Here is a 27,925-nt window from a genome sequence, read left to right on the forward strand (position 1 = left end):
TTCCTAACAGTGGCCATGCCAAGGAATTTGGGCAAATTGTTAGCAACTTGGTCTGAGTGATCCCTCTTTGGGCCTTTGGGGTTAGACAAATCCTGTTCGTGTTCTTCAGGAACAAGATTGATCATTACAGTCAGCTTGAATTCTCTGACCCTACATAGTGACCTTTGATATGTAATGTTATAGATTTCTACATTATCTTACTCCCCTTTACTAATTTTGGCTTCCAATTACAGCTTATGGTTAAAATGTATAAAATACCATTGGCTTGAGGCCCTAAATTCTCTCTCTTGGGGAGGAGCTTGAAGGTGACAGGGGCTGGGGTGATGTCAGGGTCTGCCCTGACACATCTGTTCCAGCACAGTTCAGTATTCCTCCTGTCACAGAGCTAGCATCTGGCAGGTACCACCTTCTAGACAGGACACCAGGACAGGTGGAGAGGAGGAACTGGGGGAGGAAGATGTGGCAGATCGAGCCGCCCTTCCTAATTCTGCCCCGTGTGATGAGCTCTCATTAAAATGGTTTCAACGAAGGTAGCTACTGGAGAAATACTGGCCTGCTTTGGTCTCCCAGGAGCGCCAGGAACATCTTGCACTTGGGTTCCTGTGAAAAGGAGCAAAGCTAGAGGGAAACAAGAGAGGACTCCCAGCAAAGTTGGGAGTCTTAGATTGTGAGATAAAGGCTTGGAAGGGAGATCTAATCCTCTCTTTTTTAAGAAGTGTTGGCTTTTTGGACAGACGACTAGAGCACTGACTCTGAAGTCGGGAGAACCCACGTTCAAGTCCGGCCTCAGACACGTACAAGCTGTGCGACCCTGGGCAAGTCACTTAACCTTGATTGCCTCCAAAAATAAGTTGCCTCTTGTTCTTAACTGGAGATTTGTGGCCAACAAGCATTCAGTCGAAGGACCCCCATGACTGCACGTGGGCCACTTGAGGGTCAGTGGCACCCCTCGTCTTGAGAGGGGGAAGGTTCTGCAGTGTGGAGAGTGAGGCATTGTGGTAAACAGCCCCGTTGCAGTCACTTTTCTGATCCCGGGCCGATTCTCTGTAAAGCACGTCAAACAAGGTTAGTCAGCATTCTGCTAGAAGGCCATATGGCCCAGGCAGCCAACTCAGCTAGAAGTTCCTCCTCGGTACCTTTTCAGGAAAAACTGGTCTGGCCTACAGGGTGGATGTTGCCCCTATATTCAGAGGAAATGCCTAGGGTTAAGAGGTGGTCCTCCAGCTCTCAACCTGAATCTTCCTTACGTTTTTATCCTGGAGGATGCTTTTGCCCCTACAGCCCTGCCCTTGGTGAATTTCTCCCTCCCTTTTGAGGAAGTGCCTAGACCAGCCATAGTTGTCTTGGCATGACTTTACTTGCCTTTGTGTGGGTACCTCCACCCCTTTCCCCCCACCACACTTTTTTTATCTTTCGTTAATGTTAATGTGTTGTCTTCCCCATTAAGAGTGTAAGCTCTTTGAGGACAGGGACTTTGTTTTTTTGCTTGTATGTACATTCCCATTCCTTGGTACAGGGCCTAGCAGATAGTAAGCACTTAACTGGATCCTTGACCCAGTTGAGGGTGGGCCCATGGCTAAGACCCAGTCAGCCAGCTCATTCCACTTTTGGATAGCTTTTTTTAAAAAATATTTTATTTTTCCCAGTTACGTGTGAAAACAATTTTAACATTCTTTTTTTCATATCTTGATTTTGAATAGCTTACATAAGGAGGACTTTGGCACTGCCCAGGTTCTGCTGAGGCTGTGCAGAACCAGTCCAAACCCTCTTGTTCGTGGTAGACAGCCTTCAGACACTGAATAAGATCATAGATTTAGTCCTAGAAGGGGCCTCGGAGGTCATTGAGTCCCTCTCCCTTGTTTTACAGACGAGGCAGCTGAGGCTGGGAAGCTGTGACTTGCTCAGGGTCACAGAACTAGCATCTGAGGCAGGATTTGAACCAGGGCTCTCCTGACTCCAAGGCCAGAGCTCTGTCCAGTGTGTAATAGTGGACAAGAGTTCTCGTGCTTTCCCCTTGCCCTGGTCTCTTACATCCCTCGATCTTTCATCCTCAAATGTCATCATCATGAGTCCCTTCACCATGCTGATTACCTTCTTCTGGATGCTTTCCAAGTTATCGGTGTCCTAAATGCTGGGGCCCAAAACTGAAGGGAGCTGGAGACAACGGGAAGGATGCTGTGTTGGGAATCAGTGCAAGTTTGCCTTCAAAGCCGAGTGACCTTTGTGCTCCTCAGTTGGACAAGATGCTCTGTGAGGCCCTTGCTGGCCTAAAGTCTGTGAGCCTCCATGGTCTTGAAGGAAATAATGGCACGCCAAGACTCAGGCTGAGAGCTGGAAGACCACCTCCTAACCAGATACTTCCTCTGTAAAGAGGAATGACATCTGCCCTGGAGGCGGGGCTAGTTTTTCCTGAAAATACATCAAGGAACTTTCCAGCAAAGATGGTTGCCTAGACAGGAGACAGACCATCTATTCCCCCATGCCTACTAAACAAAAAACCCCCAGTTTGCACCAGACCAAATAACAAGAATCCGATGAGACTCACACTACTCCCACCCCAGAATTGCAGAAAAGTCAGCCCAAAGTTCAGGGGCAGTAGAGACAAGGGTGGCCAGTGTGATGAGAGAGCAGCCCTAGACTCTTCCAGATAGGCCTGCACAAAACTCTGTATGCAAAGGCAGTAAGAGTGGACGGCTCTTTGGAAGCCTCAAAAGCCCCAGGAGCAGCCAGTGAGGGCCAGACAGCCGGCTGCTACTGTTAGAAGCAGCGCTGTACATGTCAACGTTCGTGTCTGCATTGTACTACATTCTCCTTGTGAGGCTGATTGCTGTAGCGCTGCTGATAAACAGCTCTCGCTTTGAATCAACGACACGCCAAAGACAGCAGGAATTGTGTTTATTGTTCTTGTTAAAACTCTATAATTAGTAATTGTGGAGATTCCATAGCTGGCATTCTCTGTGTACTATCTTAAAAAAAAAGCAGAGACTTAAGGGGGGGGGGAATGGATTTTCCACAAGCACTCCACGAATGCCTAGAAGAAAGGAATGAATCAGGAGATAAAAATTACAAGCTCTGGAGCTAAGAATTAGAATAAATAGAAAAGTGTGGCACAGCTAGGTGGCGCAGTGGATAGAGCACCATCCCTGAAGTCAGGAGTACGCAAGTTCAAAGCCGGCCTCAGACCAAACTCTTGACACTTACCAGCGGTGTGACCCTGGGCAAGTCATTTAACTAAAAAAAAAAAAGTGCTACAATTTTGCTATGTCCCAGCTTCTGGATTCTTTGGCACAGGGAAAGGAGTCCATGAATGAAATCAAGACTGTCCAAGAGGTAGAAGAAACCAGCTTTGGGATTGCAAATTCTATGCTCAGTGGAGATTTCCTTTCCTGTGAGAGGCTTTTGATCCAGACTTAGTTTGTAGACAAGTCAAGTACATGTTACCAGCATGGAGGAGTGGGGAGTGTGACTCATTCACCCCAAAATGGTGAATTTTTATTATGCTGATAAAAACTTTTTAACTGAAATGACTCAGAACCAATCATTAGGTGGTCGTTAGGATGATGTACATAATTAAATTAATTTGTTTTTATTTCATTTAATCTTTTTGTCTCATAAAGAATGATCTTCAGAGGAGCCTTTCAACCTGGCGCAGATGTATGAGGCTACAAAATGGCAGCCTTCCATTAGCTTGCTTTTTAGAGACCTAGAAAAAAAAGAGTAAAACTCTTTGCAAACCGAGTTGAAGGACAGTGACATTCCAGAAAAGCCTTTGGGGATGGAAATCAGGACCGTTGCCTGTTTCATACCCATTGCTTGTTCTTGGAGAAGAGGCACTCAGATGATAACCAGCAAGCCAAGGGACTCAGGGAAGCTGCATTTGTGCACATTTTTGATCGTAGGAGCTGAGACCTGGAGAAAGCAGATGGGCTCTTGTCCCAGGAAATCTCCTTTCTGATCACAAATCTCTGATTGTATCCTGCCATTTCTGGGCAGCAAAAGTGGTCTAAGAATATTCTGTTTTTTTCTTTGTATCCACTTTTTGTGTGTGTGTGTCCAGACCTGTGATTTCACCTGTATGGGAAACTCCATCTACCTATGTAGACTAGCCCCTCCTCTGCAGCTGTAGTCTTCGGAGAGTTGCCTCGGGCACTGAGTGTGATTCAGGGGTCACACAACCAATATGTTTCAGAGGCAGATTTCAGCTTTAAGGCCAGCTCTATCAGCGATGACATATTGCTTGTCCCAAATTTCCTAGCATGTGAATGTAAAAAGTGGAAAAAGGGTAGAATAGCTGAGGTTCTGAGTTTTGTTGTTTCCCCCACACCAAAAATGGGAAAACATAGGCAAGTGACAGTCCTTCCTGGAGCATTTGTTCAGAATTTCCTCCAGGTCTACGATACTCGGACTTTTACAAAGAACAGCCTACTTAACAGATCATAGATTTGGGACCTAGAGGGCGCTTTTGGGGTCATCTGGTCTAATCTTAACTCCCATTTTTCTTTCAAAAGGCAAAGATCTTGGCTAGTCATGTACCATCGAGGTTGATTGGCAACTCACCTTCTTCTTCGGTATAATTTATGCATTAAATGGTCCATGGATTGGCTCCAGTAGACTACAGATTGATTAAGATGGGATGAATTAAGAAAACTAAGGGAGATTTTTAAAACATGGACCAGGGAGCGTGGAGGACATATCCATAGCTTAGCAGACATCCTCTTTCTAATTGATGACAATGTGCGGATGCTCCTGCTGAGGCTTCTCCCCACCCTGTCCTTGTGCCATTAAGCAGCTCTAGAGCCTAGGGAGTATTGCTTGACCCAATAAGGGCCCCGTTTCCTCATGTGTCTTGTGTCAGGCAGGTAAGGAGGTGCTAGGACAGGAGGTGTTCACCTTTTCTGTGTCATGGATTCCTTCTCAGAGTTGCCTTTTAAATAATTTGAGGAAATGCTAAGTTTCAGTTAGAGATTCATTAATATAAAGATGTAATTCTTTTTTCCTATCAGAGTTCCTGGACCACTGAAATCTGTCTATAAACCCCTTGGGGATCTTTGAACCCCAGGTTAAGAGCCACAGTCAAGGTAATCTTTAAAATCCTTTTTCTCATTTCTTCACAATTTGGTAATAGTGGAAAGAGTGCTGTTTTTGGAGGTGGAAGACCTGGGTTTGAATCCTGCCTCTTCTACTTACTCTAGATTTAACCTTGGGCCTCAGTTTCCTGTAAAATGAGGAAAGTAAGACTAGCTCTCTAAGCACACTTCCTGCTCGAAATCCAGTACAGTCCAATAATTAGCTCCAATAATAACTGACATGGAAAAAGTCAGAAATCCTGGCTTGCTGACATCATCTTTTGTTCTATTCTCTCAGGTAGTAAGATGCGGCATCACTTTCAAAGAGTAGATCCACACCTGTCTCTTTGGATAGTATTCTACGAGCACTTTAATTTAACAACCATTTATTAAGTAGGAGCTGAATTAATGTGTGGAGAGTGATTTCGAAGTGACCACTTGGTGCCAGTCTACAGAAAGTGCCACCTTGAAAGTGCTTTCACTATCTATTTCCAGGTATGTGAGCACCTTGCCTCTAGACCTCAGCACTACCACACCAGAAGTCTCCCTTGGCTTTTGGGTCAGAGAAGCTGGGCTTCGATGCCTGCTCCCATATACTTGGAGCAAGTCCTTTCATTTCTGAGCCTTAGATTGCTCTTCTATAAAATGGGGTTTCAGCTGAGGTCTGTTGGAGCTGGGTGGTGCAGTGGATAGAGTGCAGGCCCTAGCATGAGGAGGACCTAAGTTCAAATCCAGCCTCAGACATTTACTAGCTGTGTGACGCTGGGCAAGTCACTTAATCTTTGCCTCCGTTTCCTCATCTGTAAAATGAACTGGAGAAGGAAATGGCAAACCACTCCAGTATCTTTGCCAAGAAAACCCCAAATGGGGTCATGAAGGGTAGGATACAACTGAAATGACTCAGCCACTGTTGGAGCTCCAATCTTATAAGATCACTGATCCTACAGTCTTCACACAAGCTAGGAGGAAAGTAGCAAGGCTCCTCAGCTGGAGTGGAATTGTGTGGGAGGGAGGGAGTTCCATCATCAGAGAGCTCTTTCAGGTAAATGGCTTCTTGAGCAATTTCTGCTGTCATTTAAAAAAAAAAAACCAGATTGGTGATTTTTCCCTTTGAAGAAGTGCCTTTTACTGCTGCAGATTTGTGACTGTTCAAGGCAAATGCCTGGAAGCGCTGGCCTGCAGAGACCTGGGGCTGCCCCTCACCCTTCCACACACACCGTGGGGGACATTCCTTTTGCAGTCTCCCAGGGTGCATTACCGTGCAAGGTTTTCAAACTAGGCTGGCCTATGCCTGGGACACTCAGAGCTTCACTGATATGCCCAGGATTACGGAGGAGGGTCTAAAACTCAGGCTCTGCAGATCCTAGCCAGAGAAGCCTGGGGGGACCGAGGTGGTTTTTTTTTAAAGACGTTTACCAGCCCCTTCCTCCATTTCCAGTTTCTTCTCCTCTTTGCACGTTGCTCATCTACAATCCCTGTGCTGTAGAGCACAAAGGACCATCTTCTGGCTTTGCACTTGCCGTCCCTGTAAAGTTCTTCCTCCTCATCTCCACTTTCAGGAATCCCTGCCTACCTTTCAGGTTCAGTCCATGAACCACCTGGAGGTACATGACATGACTCCTCAGTAACTAATGCCCTTGGGAGCCAGTCCATGACCCTCTCAGATCAAACTGGATTCAACTTCATGAAAATAATAACTAGCATTTATATGGCACTTTCTATATATGTTATCTCATTTGACCCTTACAAAAGGATGGGAGGGCAGTGTTATTATTTTTGTCTTCATTTAAAGTTGAGGAAGCTGAGGCAGAGGTCAACTGACTTGCACAAGGTTATACAGCTAGTGTCTGATCAGGATTTGAACTCAGGTCCTCCTGATTCCAAGTCTAGCACTCTATTCACTGCATCACCTAGCTGCCTCTGTATCCCACTCTGTTCAGTTCAATTCCACAAGCTTTTACTGCTCTATGGAAGGCACTAAGGAAAGACAAGGAATGGACATTCTCATGGAGGAAATACTGTATGGTCAAAGACAAGAAGAATCAGAGTCGACATCAAGTCATTCTTGGGGTGGGTAGCACCTACCCAAGCAGGAGAATCAGAAAGGGGGCCCCTGAGCTGTGCCTGGGAGGGAATGAGGGATTCCAGCAGACAGCAGTGAGGAGAGAATTCCCTGCCTGGAGGGCGCCTTGTACAAAGTCATGGCGTATGGAGATGGGTGGGCCAGAATGGAGAGCCCGAGAGGAAGTAACATCAAGGATCAGCAAACGCAGGCTGAGCCAGACTGGACGAGGCTTCACGTGCCCAGCGGGGGAGTCTGTGCTTTCACCTTTGAGGCAGTAGGGAGCTACTGAAGCTCTTTGCAGGGGGAGGGTGGATCCTGCCCTAGAAGTGTGACAAGGTGGTGACCATTTCTCTTTCCTGTTTCTTTATTTTTATGAGAAACTTGACCCTTGCCATCCCACGTGCCCCATGGGTGGCACATAAATTTACATTGTAACCTACAGAAAAGGATTTGGGCATTTGCAGAGTAGAGGCTGATGAAGATTTCATTGCTTCCAGGGGCGGAGCCAAGATGGCGGAGTGAAAGCAGTGCCTTGCTTGAGCTCTCCCCCAAACCCCTCCAAATACTCATAAAAAATGGCTCTAAACAAATTCTGAAGCAGCAGAACCCACAAAAAGACAGAGTGAAACAAATTTCCAGCCCAAGACAACCTGCATGATTGATCAGAAAGGTGTATCGCGCCGTACTGCGAGCGCAGCACAGCGTAGCATGGGCGCACAGGCCACAGTGAACCTGGAGCAGGCCTCAGAGGACTGAATCTCAGGCAGCTGTGGCGGTTTCCAGACTCCTCAATCCATGAATGCCAAAGACAACTTAGAAGGTCAGTGGGAAAAGTCTGTTTCTGTCGGTGCTGAGACAGGAAGGCGGGGTTTCAGCTCCATTCCCCAAGAGCGTGGCCCGGGGTGGGGGGGGGGGCAGCTGCTTCCCGAGCTTCCAGCCCACAGACTGAGGGGGAATCCAGTGGCTGATCAGAGAGGGATTGCAGGGATCTCTTTGCCAGTGCTGAGGCAGGAATCTCTTGCTTTGCCCCTGTTTGGATCTGGGTCACAGTTCTGGGCAGCGGTGCTGGGGTGAGGAGGAGCGCTGGCATGGTAGAGCTTGGAGTGGCTGTGGAGAGGAACCCTCCTCACAGTTACAGGACAGAAAGGAATACTTGTGGTCACAGGCCAGGAAAGGAGTAAACACCTCGCCCCTTATCATACCACCTTGGAAGAACTGAAAATTTACAGGTCCCTACAAGTATCTCTGAAAACAGCTGTACAAACCCCTGAAGCTTGGGACAGTACATTCTCCACATTGGAAGCAGACTCTTACCTTAACAAAGAGTTTAAAACTCAAGTAATTGGCTGGGATCATGAGCAAGCAGCGCAAAAAGAGTCAGACTATATTATCTTACTTTGGTGAAAAAGAAGATCAAAATATACAACCAGAAGAAGACAACAAAGTCAAAGCTCCTACATCCAAAGCCTCCAAGAAAAATATGAATCAGTCCCAGGCCTTGGAAGAGCTCAAAAGGGATTTTGAGAAGCAAGTAAGGGAAGTAGAGGAAAAACTGAGAGTGATGCAAGAAAATCATGAAAAACAAGTCAACAGCTTGCTAAAGGAGACCCAAAAAATACTGAAGAAAATAACACCTTAAAAAAAGCCTAACCCAAATGGCAAAAGAGGTCCAAAAAGCCAATGAGGAGAAGAATGCCCTAAAAAGCAAAATTGGCCAAATGGAAAAGGAAGTCCAAAAGCTTACTGAAGAAAATACTTCCTTAAAAATTAGAATAGAGCAATTGGAAGATAGTGACTTTATGAGAAATCACAACACAGTAGAACAAATCCAAAAGAATGAAAAATTAGAAAACAATGTGAAATATCTCATTGGAAAAACAACTGACCTGGAAAATAGATCCAGGAGAGAGAATTTAAAAATTATTGGACTATCTGAAAGCCATGATCAAAAAGAGCCTAGACATCATCTTTCAAGAAATTATCAAGGAAAACTGCCCTGATATATAGAACCAGAGGGCAAAATAGAAATTGAAAGAATCCACAGATCTCCTCCTGAAAGAGATCCCCAAAGGAAAACTCCTAGGAATATTATAGCCAAATTCCAGAGTTCCCAGGTCAAGGAGAAAATATTACAAGCTGCCAGAAGGAAACAGTTCAAGTACTGTGGAAACACAATCAGGATAACACAAGATTTAGCAGCTTCTACATTAAAGGACTGCAGGGCATGGAATATAATATTCCAGAGGGCAAAGGAGATAGGATTACAACCAAGAATCACCTACCCAGCAAAACTGAGTATAATCCTTCAGGGGAAAAAATGGTCATTCAGTGAAATAGAGGACTTTCAAGCATTCTTGATGAAAAGAGCAGAGCTGAATAGAAAATCTGACTTTCAAATACAGGACTCAAGTGGAACATGAGGAGGTAAACAGGAAAGAGAAATCATAAGAGACTTATTAAGATTGAACTGTTTACATTCCTGCATGGAAAGATGATATTTATAACTCATGAGACCTTTGTCAGTATTAGGGTAGTTGGAGGAAAAAAATTATATGTATGTATACATAGATAGATAGATACAGGGCACAGGGTGAGTTGAAGATTAAGGGGTCATATCTGTAGAATAAAATTAAGGGATGAGAGAGGATTATACTCGGAGAAGACGAAAGGGAGAGGTAGAATGGGGTAAATTACCTCAAAAAAAAACAACAGAAAAGTCTCTTACAGTGGAGGGGAAACGGGGGAAGGTGAGAAGGAATGAGTGAATCTTATTCTCATAGGATTTGGCTTAAGGAGGGAATAAAATACACACATTCAATTGGGTATGGAAATCTGTCTTACCCTACAAGAAAATAGGGGGAGAAAGGGACAAGAGAGCAGGGGGATGATAGAGAGGAGGGCAGATTGGGAAAGGGGGTAATCAGAAGTAAATACTTCTGAGGAGAGACAGGGTGAAAAGAAAGAATAGAATAAATGGGAGGGCAGGATAAGATTAAGGGAAATAGAGTTAGTTTTTCACAACATGTCTGCTATGGACGTGTTTTGCATAACTGCACGTGTACAACCTATATTGAGTTGCTTGCCTTTTCAATGAGGGTGGGTGGGGAGGGAGGAAGAGAGAAAATTTGAAACCTGAAGTTTTAAAAACGTGTTTTAAAAAAATGTTTTCACATACTACTGGGAAATAAGAAATACAGGAAATGGGGTACAGAAGTCTATCCTGCCTGACAGGAAAATAGAAGGGGAAGGGGATAAGAGAAGGGGAGAGAGATAGAAGAGAGGACAGACTAGGGGAAGGGATATTCAGAATGCATGCCATCTTGGGGTGGGGGAGGGGGAGATGGGGTGAAAATTTGGAATTCAAAAACTTGTGGGAGTGAATGTTGAAAACTAAAAATAAGTAAATTTATATTTGAAAAAAAAAAGATTTCATTGCTTCCTGCCAATTCATTACAAAAGCAAGTTAGATTGGAAAGAAATTCCAATTTTCATTATGAAATCTTAGGAATATTGCTCTCTGGGAAATTAGCTTAGCCTTCTGGCACCAGGATGGGTAGCAATCATGAAAGTATTCCTGCAGGAACATAATGAGGCTGCTGTGCTGGGCGCAGGCCTTCCAGCTGACCATATAGAACCGGCCAAACACAAAAGAGAAAGCCTCATCACTCACTTCCTTTTCTGGCTCCTACCATGCCAGGGTACTTCCCCTGAACCTCTCTTTCAGATCCCTTTCATGTGTGCTTAGCACATACAATAACTGCTTATTGATTTGATGTGGACATACTGTTTAGGCCAAGGTAACAAGTCCTTTGTCCCCAATAGCTGTCTTGTTCCTACCACCACACATTTACATTTGCTGTTCCTTCTAATAGCATACCTCCAACCCTGCAAAATTAAGTTTGGGAGTGGGAGAAGAATTCATGTGTGTGTGTTTGGATGGATGGATGGGTGGGTGGGTGGGTGGATGGATGGACTGTGTGTCCAATAATGCACCCAGATGTTAGGAAATGCTTGTGACTAGAGACATTCCTGTCCAGGCTGCAGATTATAGTTGATTATGTTATATGTGGATTATAGCCTTCACTGAAGGGCACAGTGCTACCAGAGGGTTGGGTTTTAGTTAGAAAATCTGGCTTCACCTTTGGCCCAGCAATACAGGTCTGTATCTGAGAGAGAGAGAGAGAAAGATAATGATCAATATATGCAAAAAATATTTAAAGCAGCTCTTTCTGTGGTGGCAAAAAATTAGAAATTTAAAGGATGCCCATCAATTAGGCAATCACTGAATAAGTTGTGGTATATGATTGTGATAATATAGTATTGTGTTATAATAAGAGCAACAGTTTCAGAAAAACCTGAGAAGACTTTTATGAAATGATACAAAGTGAAGTGAGCAGAATCAGAAGAACTTTATATACGTTATATTGTATGATGATCAACTGTGAAAGACTTAGCAACTCCTATCAAAACAATGGATCCAAGACAATTTAAGTGTGAGAAATGAAAGAGTTAAGTTTCCACATAAGTAGATAGGAAATCAGTACAGAAAGGCTAACTTCTCTGTCCAAGGAGGGGAGTGATAACACAATTCTAGGCACATAATGTATGTTCGAGGTGGGGCATATGAGGAAGATTGTAACCCGGAAGAATTACGACCAATCCTGATCCAGAAGGGAGGAGTTAGGCAATTACTAACTATAAAGATTGTTCTGGCTTCTTTTACCCTGTGCATTTTCTGTCCTTCCAAGAAGTGCACTTGCTTCTCCAGAGAATCGAAATGGCACACTTCAACGTCTTTAATAAAAAGTCTTTGAGACACCAGTCTTCGGAACTGAGTCTGGGGTCATCTTTATAACAAAAAGCATGTATGATAAAATATACTATCCACCTTCAGAGAGATGAACTCTTAATGAAGGATGAAGAATATTTTTTTTACTTTGTTTTTCTTGGGGGGTTTTTTTCCGTCTTTTCTTTTACAGCATGGCTAATATGGAAATGTTTTGCATGACTTCACATGTATAATTGATATAGAATTGCTTGCCTTCCCAAGAAGCATTGTGAGGTGGGAAGGAGGGAGACAATGAGGAACTCAGAATTTTCAAAAATGAATGTTAATTTTTTTTTTTATTTGTAATTGGGAAGTATTTAATTTAGTAAATAAAATATATGGGGGGAAAAAAATCTGGCTTCAAATCCCAGCAATGCCACTCAATGACTATGTGACCTTACATCCCTTCTCCAATTTGAGCCCCAGCATTCCCATTTAAAGACTCGGTCAAGGCGTAAGTCCCTTCCAGGTTGAAAGCTGTGATCCTATGAATCTGGCCTCACATACTTGCTTTCTGTGTGACTGGACAATTGACTTCTCCTCTCAGAACCTCAGTGCCCTTATTCATAAAATGGGGATAATTCCAGTAGCCCCTTCCTCATAGCCTCAGATGAGATCATAGACATGAAGCATTTTGCAAATCTTGAAGCATTATAACAGTTGGGGGGGAGAAGTTGAGGAGGAGAGGAGGGGGAGGTGGGAAGGAGACAGAAGAGAGAGACAGAGATGGAGTCACAGAGAGAGATGTTAGTTCCTGCTTTCATTTGTCTAGATCTTCTCCTTTTTTGATGGGATTCAGACAGAAATTGTTAGGGGACAAATCACTGTCCTGCTGTTATTCAGGATTCTTGGGCTCTACTGGGTGAGTTTTCTCCTTATTTGGCTTAGAAACAAGTCTCTAAGTCACAGCCATGTCCTTAAATTCAATAAACCTGTATTAAGCAGGGACAGATGGGCCAGGCACAGTGATAAGCACAGGAGATATAAATACTAAAAACAAAGACAGGCCCTGCCCCCTAGGAGCTTACAATCTAAAGAAGGCTGATTACACCTATTTATTTTTTTTTTTTTTTAGGCATTTGGGGTCAAGCGACTTGCCCAGGGTCACACAGCTAGTAAGTGTCAGGTCTGAGGCTGGATTTGAACTCGGGTCCTCCTGACTTCAGAGCTGGTGCTCCATCCACTACGCCCCCAAGGCTGATTACACTTAAAAGAAAGCTGAAGAAGGTGGGGATGGGTGGGCTGAAGTAGTGTCTGGATGGGGGAGTGTATCAGGCTGGAAAACCCCTAGCCCACTGCCTTAAAAGGAAGAGTTTATGGCTCCAGCCTCCAATCAGAGGGACAAAGGATACCAAGGAAGGGGAAGGGCCACGGTTGATTGTCTCTGGCACCCTGATGAGTGTAGCCGGGACCTGGAGGAGAAGCCCAGATAATTCCACACTCCATCCCACTGCACACGGCCTGCCAGCTCCCTCTCCCTACGCGCCTTCTCTCATGAGCATGTTTTTATATTTGTATACCCAGTGCTTAGCACATTGTTAAGTACTTAATAAATGCCTTAGCACTCTTTCATTCACAGTTAATGTTCTGTAATCTATGGAAGAAAATAAAATAACTGCTTTTTGTAATTGAATAAAAGTTTTGGATGTCAGCTCGTCCTCTGGAGGCTCTCTGATGGCATCTTGGGCACAAGATTGTTATTATTATTAAAATTATTATTGCTACCTCCTTTGCAGTAGGAAGCCACAAAGGATGTACGTTGGGAAGACACAGAGGAAACCTACCTTCAGTCTTATCAGACACCATAGATTCACAGTCCTATTACGGATTGCTGCTGCAGCTTCCTGATCTTACCTCTGGGACACTTGTGCCACTGGGTCCCCCAAGCACAGGACTACCCCATTCAGCACCTGATGCCAGCTGTCAGATTCCTTCTCCAATGGAGATTCCTCACAAGCTGTCAAATTGACTTCTGGTCAAGGAGAGAGAGACCAGGTTCAAATTTATCTCCTGATGGATCTCTAAATTTTGGCAGCCCTCCCAGGCTGAAAGGGCTGTCAGACCCCCACCGAATGCTATTTGTTTATTGATGTTATAAGTCACCTTGCCCCCAGAAAAGTGAGACACTCTTAAATATGCCAGATTACAGATCAAAATGCAAGGTGTTTGCAGGGAAAAGTGGACAAACTCCTTGAGTCAATCTCAGAGCTGGGCTGTGGGCTCTTAGAATAACTCCTGAAAAAGAAGCAAATAAAGCCTAAACGTTGTGCTTCTGACTCTAAGGATGTTGCCACCATAGTCAGCTGCCCTCTTGCCCTGGAGCTTCCCTCAGGCCTTGGGACCCTCACCCTTCCCGCCACACTGGCCTCCTTCTCTCATAAGTGAGCTCCTTCCAGGGCCTCCATCTTGGGATCAGGCCCAAGCCTCATTTCCCTCCCAGCTGAGCTTCTGACGCCCAGGAATTTGCTACCAAGGCCCCATTTGGCTGACCTTCATTCTCCATCCCCTCCCCCTTTCAGCTTCCTCTTATTGTGTTATCTTCCACCAGTGGACTATAAGTTCCTTGAGGGTAACAGCTGGTTCTTTTTGCTTACATTTGTATCCCTAGAGCTTAGCACAGTGCCTGGCACAGATAGGCCCTTAACATATCTTATTGCCTGAGTGTTTGCCTGTGAATCTTCCTGACCACTATTTCCAGTTACAGTAGTGTTGATTTCTTCTTTTAAAATGGCTTATTGGTGCTTTATAAAGTTTGCTAAATACTCTGTGCCCTTTCCCCCGCCTTCCTGGTAAAACCCTTCTATGTGACCAGAAACTATATTAAACAAAACCCCGAACACGTCCATGACAGGCACCGTATGTCCTATCCGGAGCCATTGTTTACTGCCTCTCTACTGAAAGGAAGGACAGCCTCATGTGAATGTGTCGGGGTTAGCTTGGACTGGCTCCTAAGAGCCAACTGCTAAATCCAGGCCAGCATCTATACCTTGAATAGTGACAAATGCTAGAATCAAGCCTTGATTTATTGCTTCATTGTCTAGACTTGTGAAAATGGAGAAAATGTTCATTTAAAATGTAAAATGTTAATTATGGGGTCAGCTAGGTGGCATAGTGGAGAGAGTACCGGGCCCTGGAGTCAGGAGGACCTGAATTCAAATCCAGCCTCAGTTTTTGGAAAGCTAGTAGTAACAGTTTACCAGCATTGTCTGGTTTATGTGGTCAACAAACATATGTTAAGTACTTAGTGTGTGCCAAGCACTGTGCTCATCTTGAGTCTTCTCCAAGTCCTAAAGTGGGCAGGACCTGCCAACCTTTGGGTCCAGGATGTGTCTAGAACAACCTTCCCATTTGCCCAGCAAATTTCCACTGAGTCACCCCAAGAAATGGCACAAATGAGCTTTGGGACCTTGGACTGATGCCAGCTTTGTCATTTCATCCTCTGGATTGGTAGAGACCTAAATCTGACCAATCGCTTGGTCTGGAGATGGCACATCCCCTTGCATGGTTCCATCCCTGTGATCATCACAGACTGCACAGATCCTGGCCCAGGCATGAGCCCGGTAGGACAGCAATAACTGTGGGGCTTTACCTCCAGCCCCTGCTCTCCTGGCAACCTTACAAATAGTATTAGCTGCATACATATTCAGTTAATCTGTTGATGAGGATTCCAAATTGGTAAAGAATCTGTTCAGGTGGTTGGGTAACTGCCATGCTGTTATTCAGTCCTGTCTGACTCCCTGTGACCCTGTTTGGGGTTTTCTTGGCAAAGATACTGGAGTGGTTTGCCATTTCCTTCTCCAGCTCACGAGGAAATTGAGACAAATAGGGTTAAGTGATTTGCCCAGTTTCACACAACTAGTAAGTATCTGAGGTTGGAACTCAGGTTCTCCTGACTCCAGGCTCTGGTGCTCTATGCACTATGGCTCCACCTAGTGGCCCCAGTAACTAGGGTAACTAGCTATGCTTTGGTAATGTTGGAGGATACGCTCATGCCCCTCACCTGCGGCATCATCTTAGGTCATCACTGCTTCTCTCACGTCTTTGGGAGGCCAAGCCTCCCAAAGTAACAAGGTCTGTCTAATAGTCCTTGACGCCTCTAAGAATCACTTGTTCCTGATTTCTGTAAATAATTTTTGCGTTTAAAAGAAAGAGGGGCACAGGGAGGGAATATGAAATTAACATTCTGTCCTGTCTAATTTTGTTGTGTGTCTAGAGAGGTAGGCATTGCTACTGTGGACTACTGTTAAGCTGAGGCTCTCGATATTGCTGCAATCTGCCCAGACCATAGCCTCTTGTGTGGAGGAGGGGGTGGAGGTGGATTTTGATCTCTTAGGCAAAATGAGCCCATTCTAGACAGAGGAGAGAGTTTTCTTGAGTGACGCATACCTCAGGGGATGTCTCAAGAGCCACCTTGAGTTCAAGGATCTGGCCTTCCCGAGAGAAAAGATCCTGGGCAGCAGACCTCTTGGAGAGAGAACAGGATTATCCACGTGGCCCCCCACAGCTGCAGGATCAACAGGAAATGAGAGTTACAACTGTGGGGAAGGAAAACCTGCACTTTGCTCCTCCCTATTGATTTTGATGATGCAGCAGCTTAACAGTCCAGCAACCGTAAAGTGTGTTGGCCTTCCTAGGGGACTCTAAACCACAGGGTCTCGCTACATCTCAAGGGACCAGATAGAACCCTGCAGGAAACCTAATGATTCACTGGAATGATAGGGTATTACTTGTGGAATCCCAAGCTTAACTCCCTCCCATGAGGCATCCAAATCTTTGGGTGATGCTAAATCAAAAGGGAGACCCTTCCAAGATGAAGAATTGTATTGATCATTAATGGGCTACAGGAGTGCTTTATGTGTCCTATTTGTTTCTGGGCTTCCATGAGTCCTTTGTGCATGCTGCATTTTCTGTGAGATGAAATTTAGGTTGTCCATTAGAGTGTATGCACTTGTTGCTTTGATCGCTATACAGGATCTGGGAATCCCAGGACCTGTTGTTGTCCAACTCCTCATGACCCTGATGGGGTATGGGCCCTGGAACCCCCCCCCACCTAACTTTTCTTGAACTCTCCCACATAGCCAAGTCTCTGATGTTTGCTTGAGGCTATAATCCTTTCAACTGGCCTTTCATTGTGGCCTGTGCCCAGACCTCCAATTCTGTAATCTCTAACCTAGTCCAGCCTTTCCTTCATTGTCTGAATGGCCCCAGGTCACTGCTTAACCTTAATTCCTTCTATACTCTGATACCTCCCAGTCACCCCAGCCTACTGTCCACTCCCATCCAGATCTTCCCGTAGTTTTTCTATATATAAGTGTCCATCTTGCCCCCCATTAAATCACTCAGATTCCTTAAAAGTCTGGCCATTAGCACAGATTTTTAGAATCATGCCCACCTTGATCAGTGTTCTAATAAACTTTGTCTTTGGCTGAAAGAAAACTTGGGTTGAATTCATTCAAGGCAGGACCTGAGTTGCTATTTCGGGCTCCCAGTGTTGAGGTTTAGGCGTGCTGGGACCCCCAAAATAGCGACATGTGGATCCTGCCCAAATGAATTCAACCCAAGCCTTCTTTCAGCCAAAGACAACGTGTAATAAAGATCTGCCATATTGGCCAGACTCTTAAGGAATCTGAATATTTGTGATGCTGGTATTAACAGGCTGGCTAGATTAAATCTCAGCCATGGGCCAGACTGAATCTAAGCACCTTAATAGTGGCCAAGATGAATTTTATATACAGAAAGACTGTGTGATGGATCTAGGAGTGGCCAAGTAGTCTGAGGTGACTGTGAAGAGGGGTCTAGGGAGGATCTGAATGAGAGTGGCCAGCAAGCTGGGATGATTTAGAGGTAACAGAACTCCAGGCACCTAGACCATGTGGCCAAGGGAGAATGGAGTCTAGATGGGATTAAGGGTGGGAAGTGGCCAGGGACAATGGAGAGGTAACAGAACAGAATTGGGAGAGTGGGTATAGCCACAATGAAAGGCCAGGTGAGTGGATTACAGCCTCAGGTGAATACCCCAGACTTGACCACGTGGGAAAGTCCAGGGCTTTTCCTTTTTGAGGTCCAGATCCCAAAGACAAGTTTTTTTTTCTTTTTAGGGGTTCAGATCCCATCTCCATCATTCCTCCCTTCAACAAATGGGACTCAAATTCTTTTGGGATAAGGGGCAAAGGTCTCAGCTTGGGCCCATACCCCATCTCCAGCACCCCTAAATCTCAATAACCCCATCTGGGGTTTTCTTGGCAAAGTGCTGGAGTATTTTGCCATTTCCTCCTCCAGGTCATTTTTACAGATGAGGAAACCAAGGCAGACAATGTTAAGTGACTCACCCAGGGTCATACACCTAGAGTCTGAAGCTGGATTTGAACTCATGAAATGAATCTTCCTGATTCCAGGCCTAGTGCTCTATCTACTGCACTATCTGGCTGTCACATTTGTGGAAAACAAAAAAACAAGCTAGTTACATTGAAGAAGACCTAGATGTGAGCCGTATATTGAGAGGCAGCACAATCCTGAAGAAATAGCCCTAGATTTCTAGTCGGAGAAGCTGGGTTGAAATCCCCACCCATGTGACTTTGGGCACTAACCACTCTGGTCTTCGGCTTACTTATCTATACAATGAAGGAATTAGACCTTTAAGGTTCCTTCCGGCTCTAAGGCTAAGACCTATAGTTTGGGCTCAAGAGATATCCCAGAGCAAATTCTCAGTTGGAGGAGCAAGTTTAAAAGACTGATAAGCCCTCAGGATTGAATCCAGCCTAACCTGAGCTCTAAACTTGGAGGAAATATGGGCCACAGTTTGCATACTAATTCCTTCCGAAGTACTCTCTATCTCCTCTCACTTATCCTCTAGGTCACATTTATTTTCCAACTCACTCACGTATGTATTTTCTTGTCCCAGTGACTCATTCCTCTTCATCTTATGCGGAACAGAAGAAAGCCCAGTCAGACTGCCTGTTATGGAAGCATATTAATTCCCTTCTCAGTTTTTCTAGAAATATTAAGAAATAATATTTCTCTGATCTAAAATCTAGACTTTTCTCAGTTTGAAAATATGTGAACGGTAAAGACTAAAGGTAAAATCTCAGGTAATGGGTAAAGAGTGGAAACCCCTCTCCTTTCCATTCTGGATTTCTCATCCCCAGAAGCAACTGGCCTGTGACCCACTCACAGGGAAGCTCCCTCCCTGATAAATCAGAATGATAATAGTAATTATTAGAAAAGAGATCCTTTCAGTCCTTGACCCAAGTGATCAAAGAAGAATAGGAGGGAGAATAGTGGAATGTCGGTGGAATGTTAACCCCAATTGTATTTACCTATGGTGACCTTTTCCTGGTTCAGGATTTCTATGAATGTTAACTCGGATTATCTTGGGACAGAGAGATGTCCAAGAGTGTGGGTGATAATGTTGATTTGAACATGTGTCTTTGTAGGCTAGAAATGCTTGGGTTTAAAATAAGGTTAAACGAAATTGTCTTATCTTAGGCAACCTTGTACCTTAATTGCAAAGTACAGTATTAATATTTTCTCTTTAACACTACTGACCTCAGTTAAAAATTCAAATTCCAAACATTTATTCCATTCCTATTATGTGCAGGGACCTGACCTAGGAGTCAGGACAAAAATGCCCTCCATGAGGAGGTTAGATTCTGCCAGGGTCATATGACACGTCTTCACATAAATGAACACAAAAGATTCTATGTAACTTCAAATTGTAGGGACCCCTTCACTGAGAATGGGAGGGGGTGGGAAGTCAGGGGAGGTTTGAGGAGGGATCAGAAGGTTTGTGTGCCTTGATAAGAGAAAAAGAGTAGGATTGCTAGGCAGCAGCGAGGGCCCTGTTGAGGTTCCAGTGGAAGTTGCCTCATTTAATCCTCACAACAACTCTAAGAAGTTGCTATTATTATCCTCATCATAAGCAGACAGAGATTAAGCACAGGGTCTCACAGATGTTAGAAGTCTGAGGGAATGGAGAGGGAGAGGTGAAAAGCCAATAGATTAGGGTCAGATTGGGGGATTTCAGAATCCTCGAACATGGACGTGGTGCATTTGTGGGTGATAGCAAGAATGAGGGTATGATTGTCTTTGTGTGTGGCTGAGGTGGGGTAGAGGACTAGCTCATGGGAAATGAGTAGGTTGGGGAATTGAGTGGTTAGGGCATTTGAGGGAGAATCAATATGTTTGCTGAAGTCCCCTAGTGTGACGGCAGCAATTGGGGAGAAGAGGAAAATTGTTAGCCAGCTGTCTAATTCATTGAGGAAAGAAGGGGAGTGTTCTGGGGGTATGTAGACAATAACTACCAGGATTTTGATTGGGTAGTAGGTATGAATGACATGAATCTTAGAGGAAGAGAGGAAGGGGAAGAACCTGGAAGTTGCATGGGAGCCAAGCAGTATTCCAACTCCCCTGCCTCCACTGAGGAGAGTGAGTGAAGGTGCAGCCAGGGATGGGGAGGGTGGACAGGAGACCGTATTGTAAATATTTATTGGTTCTGACTGTAATAAATGTTGATCGATAGATAATAATTAAACCAATGAGAGCAAATCAGATCACCAAAAAGAGGGTTTGCAGTAGCTTCATTCAGTGGAAAGAACATTGGACTTATATCCAGAGAACTTGGGTTCTTTTCTGCCTGGTTCCTTCCAGTGAGGAAGGTGAGCAGTAAGTAAGCCTCCAGGTAGGGAGAAGCCTCAGGAGTTCAACATCTGGACCAACATGACTATGGGCTTCAGTTCTTTTCTTCTTTGCTTTTAGGTGAAAGAGTAGCTGACATGGCTATGACCTTGTCAGAAGACTGAGATGCCAGAGTCGGGGAACTGGAGTGCCTGCAGGATTCTGCAGACAGTGAAGTTGCCAGTAACCTTCTTGACACAGCATAACAGTGGACTGAGGGCACCCAAGAGGGAGAACAGTGACCTATTCATCGGCTCTGCCTCATTCAGATGTGCAGTGAATTTGGGCCAATATGTTACAGTAAAGGTTCTTAGGTTGAGCCTGCTCTACTCTGGGAAGAAGGTGGTATGAAAGAGTATGCCTCCAGGTAGGGGGAAATTTTTTGTAAATTGTGTTCTTGCTATAACTTCTCAGCAAATGTCTCTGCAGAAAGCTAAGGAAACATGGCTTAGCTACTTGGTGCCTGCATGACCTTAAAGTCACTGATCCCTCTGGGCTTCAGGCTCCTCATCTGTAAAACAGCGAGTTTGGACTAAATGACCTCTGAGCTTCCTCCCAACTCTAGAGCCATGGTCTTATTTCCCGTTGCACCACTTTTTTTTTTTTAAGAATTACTTTCTCCAAAAATTAAATGGATTCCAAGAAGCTGTAGAAAATCTGACTCACTGTCCAAAAGGCACATTTGGAAGCAGGACAAATTATGTAAATATCTTCTTTTTTACTTTCGGGCTAAAAGCTTCAAATGATTTGTTGTCCCCTCTGGTGGCAGTTCTGGGACATTTTAGCTGGATGCTGAAGACTACAGTCAAGAGTAGGGATCAATGTTTACAATGTCACCTCTCTTCTCCTTCCCACGCCTCGTGGTTCATGATTGCTGTTTGGGATGAATTTTACTTTTCCCAACTTAAGTATTGAATTACTTGTCAATTATTGTTCTTTTGCACCTTTTCTGTGAGTCTGGACTTTTAGAAATGGATGTGTAGTTTTTTTTTTCCTTGCCTCAGCCACTTTTTTTTCACAAAAGTTTCTTTTTCCCCCCTTTTTTAAAAAAAAGGATTATTTATTTAAAGTTTTTGACATTGACTTTTATGAGATTTTGAGTTCTAAATTTCCACACCTCCCCCCAAGATGGCATGTAATCTGATACAAGCTATACATGTACAATCGTATTAAACATATTTCCAGACATATTATTCAACGACTAACTTTGATAGACTTAGCTCTTCAGGCATCTAAGACAACTCCAAAAGACTCATGGTGGAAAATGCTATTCACAGCCAGGAAAAGAACCATGAAGTCTGAATGCAGATCGAAGCATATTTGCTCTCTCTCCTTTTTTTTTTTTGTTCTTTCAATTCTTCTTTATAACATGACTAATGTGAAAATAGGTTTAATATGAATGTATGTGTTGAGTCTATATCAATTTACATGTTGTCTTAGGGTGGCAGGAGGGGAGTAATGGGGAGAAAATTTGGAACTCAAGATCTTATGGAAATGAATGTTGAAAACTAAAAATAAATAAATTATTTTAAAAAACATATTTCCACATTAGTGATTTTGTGAAAGAAGAATCAGAGCAAAAGGGAAAAGCCAGGAGCAAGAAAAAAAAAGAAAGAGAAAATAGTCTGCTTTGATCCGCATTCAGACTTCATAGTTCTTTCTTTGGATGTGGATAGCATTTTCTATCATGAGACTTTTGGAGATGTCTTAGATCCTTGCATTGCTGAGAAGGGCTAAGTCTATCAAAGTCAGTCATCACACAATGTGGCTGTTATTGTGTCCAACGTTCTCCTAGTTCGGCTCACTTCACTCAGCATCACACCATATACGTCTTTCCAGGTTTTTCTGAAGTCAGCCTGCTCATCATTGCTTACAGCACAATAGTATTCCATTACATTCATATACCACAATTCGGTCAGCCGTTCCCCAATGGATGGGCATCCCCTCAATTTCTGGGTGTGTAAGTTTTTAATGAGATAGTTGAACGGAATGTGGAGGCAAAGAGGGGAACCCCCCGGGAGAATGTGGGATCCCATCGAACATCGTACTGCTCCTCGTGCAGGGTTCACTTGTGCATCTCCAGCCCTCCGGTTCCTTAGTAAGGATGATTTTCTTCGGAGCGGTCTGTACCTCATCAGCTGCCAGAGGGATCTGGCTAATGCAGGCCTTCTTAGGGCCAATAGGAGACATCAGCTATTGCTGGTAAACTTGTATATCACACAAGGGAGGGGGAAATCAGCCTGAAAATCAGAAGGAAGAGAGAAATCATAACAGTCTCAGTTATTCAGACAATGCCACCCTAATGGCCGGAAGGGAAGAATTAGGAAGCCTCTTGATGAGGATGAAAAAGGAAAGTGTAAAAGCTGGCTAGAAAACTAACATCAAAAATACCAAGATCTTGGCAACTGGTTCCATCGCTTCCTGGCAAACAGAGGGAGAAGCAATGGAAGCAATGTCAGATTTTATATCACTGGGCTCAAAGACCTCTGCAGATGGCAGCTGCAGGTGTGAAATCACAGTATACTTGTTCCTTGGAAGTAAAACTATGGCAAATGTGGACAGCGTGCAAAAAACCAGAGACATCACCTTGACAACAAAGGGTCACATAGTCAAAGCATTTGCTCACTCATGATAAAAAACTGAGTGGGTATATCACCAGTATTTACCCAGCTTCCCATTCCAGGATTTTCAACATGAATATCCTTCATGTGTTCTATGTTCCAGCCACACAGGCATAACTGATATCCTTCAGACACAACATCTTGCACAGACTGCCTCACTAGGTCAAAAAACTGAGCCTTCATCTTGACTTCTTAGAATCCATAGCTTTTTTACAGGTTCCACCCTGATGCCACCTCCTTCAAAAGCCCTACCTTGATCCCCTGCCTCTTCCCATTTGCTACTGCCTACTTATTAATAATTGCTTTTTAAAAAAAGATTTAATTATTTTGCAATTATCAAACATTTATTTTTCTCCCTCTCACTTTCTCTTACTCACTGGAAAGAAAGAAAGAAAGAAAGAAAGAAAGAAAGAAAGAAAGAAAGAAAGAAAGAAAGAAAGAAAGGAAGGAAGGAAGGAAGGAAGGAAGGAAGGAAGGAAGGAAGGAAGGAAGGAAGGAAGGAAGGAAGGAAGGAAGGAAGGAAGGAAGGAAGGAAGGAAGAAAGGAAAGAAAGAAGGAAAGAAGACAAAATAACTCAGGTATCATATAAGCACAATCAAGCAAAACAAATTCCCATATTGGCTATGTCCAATGATATGGTTCTCATTCTGCATGTTAGTCCCTCAACTCTGTTATGAAGTAGGCAGCATTGGGGCAGCTAGGTGGTGCAGTGGATAGAGTACCAGCCTTGGAGTCAAGAGGACCTGAGTTCAAATCCAGCCTCAGACATATAACACCCACTAGCTGTGTGACTCTGGGCAAGTCACTTAACCCCAATCGCCTCCACAAGAAATGAATGAAGTGGGCATTTTTCATTGGTCCTTTGGAATCATGGCTAATCATTTCATTGATAGAGGTCTTAAGTTTTTCAGAATTGTTCATTTTTATAATATTGATTTTTCTAGTATAAATTCTCCTAATTTCACTGTGCATCAGTTCATACACATCTTCCCAGGTCTTTCTGAAACCATCTCTTAATTTCTTATAGTATAATAGCATTCTGTTATATTTGTATGCCATAATTTGTTCAGCCATCACTCAACTGATGAAAATTCCACAGTTTACAATTTTTTGCCATCACAAAATATTTTTGTGCATATAGGACCATTTCTTCTTTTTTTGATCTCGTTGTAGTCTAGGACTTGTAGTGGTATCACAGGGTCAATAGGCATGCATTGTTAGTACCTTTGAAGGTATAATTCCAAATAAATTTCTAGAATGCTTAGACTAGTTCAGACAGGTCTACCAGTAGCAAGTGCATCAATGTGCCTGTTTTTCACAGTCCCTCCAGCATGTTTCATTCTCCTTTTTTGTTCGTCTTTGCCATTCTGATTGGTGGGAAGTGGAACCTTAAATTTGTTTTAATTTTAATTTCTGGATTTAGTAATCATTTAGAGCATTTTCTATATAGCTACAAATAGTTTAAATTTCTCCCCTTGGAAACTACATGTTAATATCCATAAACCAGAGGTTCTCAAACTTTTTGGTCTTGAGACTGCTTTACCCTCTTAAAAATGACTAAGTAGCCCTTCCTGCCAAGAGCTTTTGTTTATGTGGGTTGCAGTTATTGATATATACCTTAGTAGGAATTAAAATATCTTAGTATTATTATGAACATAGTTTTTACCTTGTTGACTCCCTGCAAGGGCCTTGAGGACTCCTCAAGATCACTGGACCACCCTTTGAGAACTGCTTCCTTGGACCATTTATCAATTAGGGAGTGATTCTTTTTCTCATAGATTTAAATCAATTTCTAATATATCTTGGAAATGAATTCTTTATCAGAGAAACTTGCTGCAAAGCCATTTTCCCCAATTCTCTTCGAATCTTGGCTGTTTTGAATTTGCTTGTGTGAAAACTTTTTAATTTTACGTAATTGAAATTGTCCATTTTATCTTCTGTGATCTTTATCCAATTTGGTCACAAATTCTTCCTTTTCCATGGATCTGAGAGATAATTTCTTCCTTGTTCCTCTAATTTGTTTATGATGTGACCCTTTATACCCATTTGGAGTTCAGCTTAGCATAAGGCATGAGATGTGGGTCTAAACTTAACTTTAGCCACGTTGCTTTCCAATTTTCCTAGCACTTTTTTTAAAAATCATATAAGCTTGAGTCTTTGGACTTATAGAATTTTGTTATTTAGTCATGTCTGACTCTTTGAGATCCCATTTGGGGTTTTCTTGGTAAAGTTTCTGGAGTGGTTTGCCATTTCCTTCTCCAGCTCATTTTACAGATGAGGAAACTGAGGCAGACAGATTTTTTTCCTAGCTCTACAAAGTAATCCTTTGCTGGTTTGATTGGTATGGCACTGAATAAGGAAAATAACGTAGGTATTATTTTCATAATTTTCTGATATTGGCTTGGCCTACCCATGAGCAATTAATAATTCTCCAGTTTGTTTTTATTTTCTTTGTCTCTGGTTTGTCTTTATTTCAGTCAACAGTGTTTTGTAATTGTTTTAATTTAGTTCATGCATGTATCTTGGTACCATTTCATACATTCTACAGTTATTTTGAATAGAATTTATTTTTCTGTCTCTTCTTGCTGGATTATATTGGTATTATATGGAAATTCTGATGATTTGTATGTGTTTATTGCATATCCTGCCGCTTTGCTGAAATACTTCATTGTTTAAATTAATTTTAGTTGATTTTCTAGGGTTTTCTAAGTACATTATTACATCAGCTTCCTTTCCACCCGTACTTAGTGTCTTAATTTCTTTTTGTGTTATTACTATAACCATGATTACCAGCACTACATTGAATAGAAATGGTGACAAAGGACATTCTTAATTCACCCTTGAACTTATTGGAAAAGACTCTAGTTTATCCCCATTACATAGAAAGTCAGCTCTTGGTATTAGATATATATTATTTACCATGTTAAAGAAAGGCTCATTTATTTCTGGTTTTTTTTTTAATAACAGAAATGGGGTTATTTCATCAAAAACCTTTTTTTTGCATCTGTTGATATAATCATGATTTTTTTTCTTGTTCTATTATTAATATGGTCAAATATGTTTATTGTTTTCTTGAATGGGGAGTCAGAGGTCTTGGATTCAAATCTAAGCTATACTGTTGTTGAGTCACTGAAATAAATCGAGCTCAAAATAAACCAAAATATAGAGGAAAAGGCGTCTTTAATTGAGAGAGGGTCGAGAACCTGGGGCACTGCCATGTATCTGAGTACATGAGTGTCTACACTGAAAACTTTTTTCTTAAAAAAACCAATTTATTAATTTTTAATTTTCAATATTCACTTCCATAAGATTTTTTTGAGCTTTGAATTTTCTCCCCTTCCCTCTCTTCCCTCCTCCCCAAGACGGCATGCAATAAGCTCTATTTAAACATTCATATTAAGCATATTTTCACATTGGTCATGATGTAAAGAACAATTAGAATCAATGGGACAAACTATGAAAAAGAAGAATCAAAACAAAACAACAGAAGAAAAGTAGAGCAAATAGTCTGCTTCCATCTGCATTCAGACTCCATAGTTGTTTCTTTGGATCATGAGTCTTTTGGAGTCGTCTTAGATCCTGGCATTGCTGAGAAGGACTAAGTCTATCAAAGTCAGTCATTCCACAATGTGACTTACTGTGTACAACGTTCTCCTGGTTCTGCTCACTTTGCTCAGCATCAGTCCATACAAGTCTTTCCAGGTTTTTCTGAAGTCAGCCTGTTCACCATTTCTTATAGCACAATAGTATTCCATTACATTCATATGCCACAACTTGTTCATCCATTTCCCCAGTGGATGGGCAGCCCCTCAATTTCCAATTCTTGGCCACCACAAAAAGAACTGCTATAAATATTTTCGTACATGTGGGTCCTTTTCTCATTTTTATGATCTCTTTGGGATACAGCCCTAGAAGTGCTTTTGCTGGGTCAAAGGGTATGCACAGTTCCAAATGGCTCTCCAGAATGGTTGGATCAGTTCACAACTCCACCAACAATGCATTAGTGTTCCAGTTTTCCCACATCTCCAATATTTATCATTTTCTTGTTTTGTCATGTTAGCCAATACAGAGAGAACTTACAGAAAGGTTTTCGTACATTCAGAAGAAAAAAGCTCGGGGTGGGGGGATGGAGGAGTCATATGAGGAGTGAGGCCTAGTCATGAGGTTCCAGCGGCATCTGGCCATCTGAGCAAGAAAACCCACTTCATAATGGTAGTTTTATCCTTCACAATTTTTAAGTTGCCCCAAACCTTAATGAGAGGGGCAAGGGGTAGCCAGGACTAGCCCCAGTTAGTTTTTGTTTATGGGATAAGCAGAGTTTAGATGGCTGGGTGGAGTCCAGTCCTGCTTAATTGGGGGAGGCCTCCACAACAGGAATGCAATGACACTGCTAGGATTCCCTAGGGGGCGGGGCTTTTCTTACCCTCAAGAAGGCCTTTTGGCAGAGAAGGGAATATTACATTTGATATTAACAGTATAAAAATTAGTTTTCCAGTCACTATTTACTAGTTCTGTGACTTCTAGCAAGTTACTTTACTTACCAAGACATCAGTTCTAAATCTAGCACCGTATTTTTCAACCTCTCCATCACTCCCCTCACCCATTTCTATAGGATGTAAGTAGCAGATGCTTTGCCTGCCTAGACCTTTTAGCTAAATTCTAAGTTAACCTT

General features: G+C 43.0%; 2 long non-coding RNA genes across 2 annotated transcripts; both read left to right on the forward strand.

The window, feature by feature from the left end:
* Nucleotides 1-5,084: 5,084 nt before the first annotated feature.
* LOC110213143 (uncharacterized) lies at nucleotides 5,085-13,610 on the forward strand. Its single transcript, XR_002325901.2, has 3 exons — nucleotides 5,085-5,561; nucleotides 7,629-7,951; nucleotides 13,035-13,610. It is a non-coding gene; the product is annotated as an uncharacterized LOC110213143 (long non-coding RNA).
* A 6,169-nt stretch (nucleotides 13,611-19,779) lies between these two features.
* Nucleotides 19,780-20,951, forward strand: LOC110212994 (uncharacterized). Its single transcript, XR_002325843.2, has 2 exons — nucleotides 19,780-20,613; nucleotides 20,714-20,951. It is a non-coding gene; the product is annotated as an uncharacterized LOC110212994 (long non-coding RNA).
* The last annotated feature ends 6,974 nt before the right edge of the window (nucleotides 20,952-27,925 follow it).

Source organism: Phascolarctos cinereus, unplaced genomic scaffold, assembly GCF_003287225.1.
Source record: "Phascolarctos cinereus isolate Bilbo 61053 unplaced genomic scaffold, phaCin_HiC Scaffold_1;HRSCAF=81, whole genome shotgun sequence".
NCBI classification, from domain to species: domain Eukaryota; kingdom Metazoa; phylum Chordata; class Mammalia; order Diprotodontia; family Phascolarctidae; genus Phascolarctos; species Phascolarctos cinereus.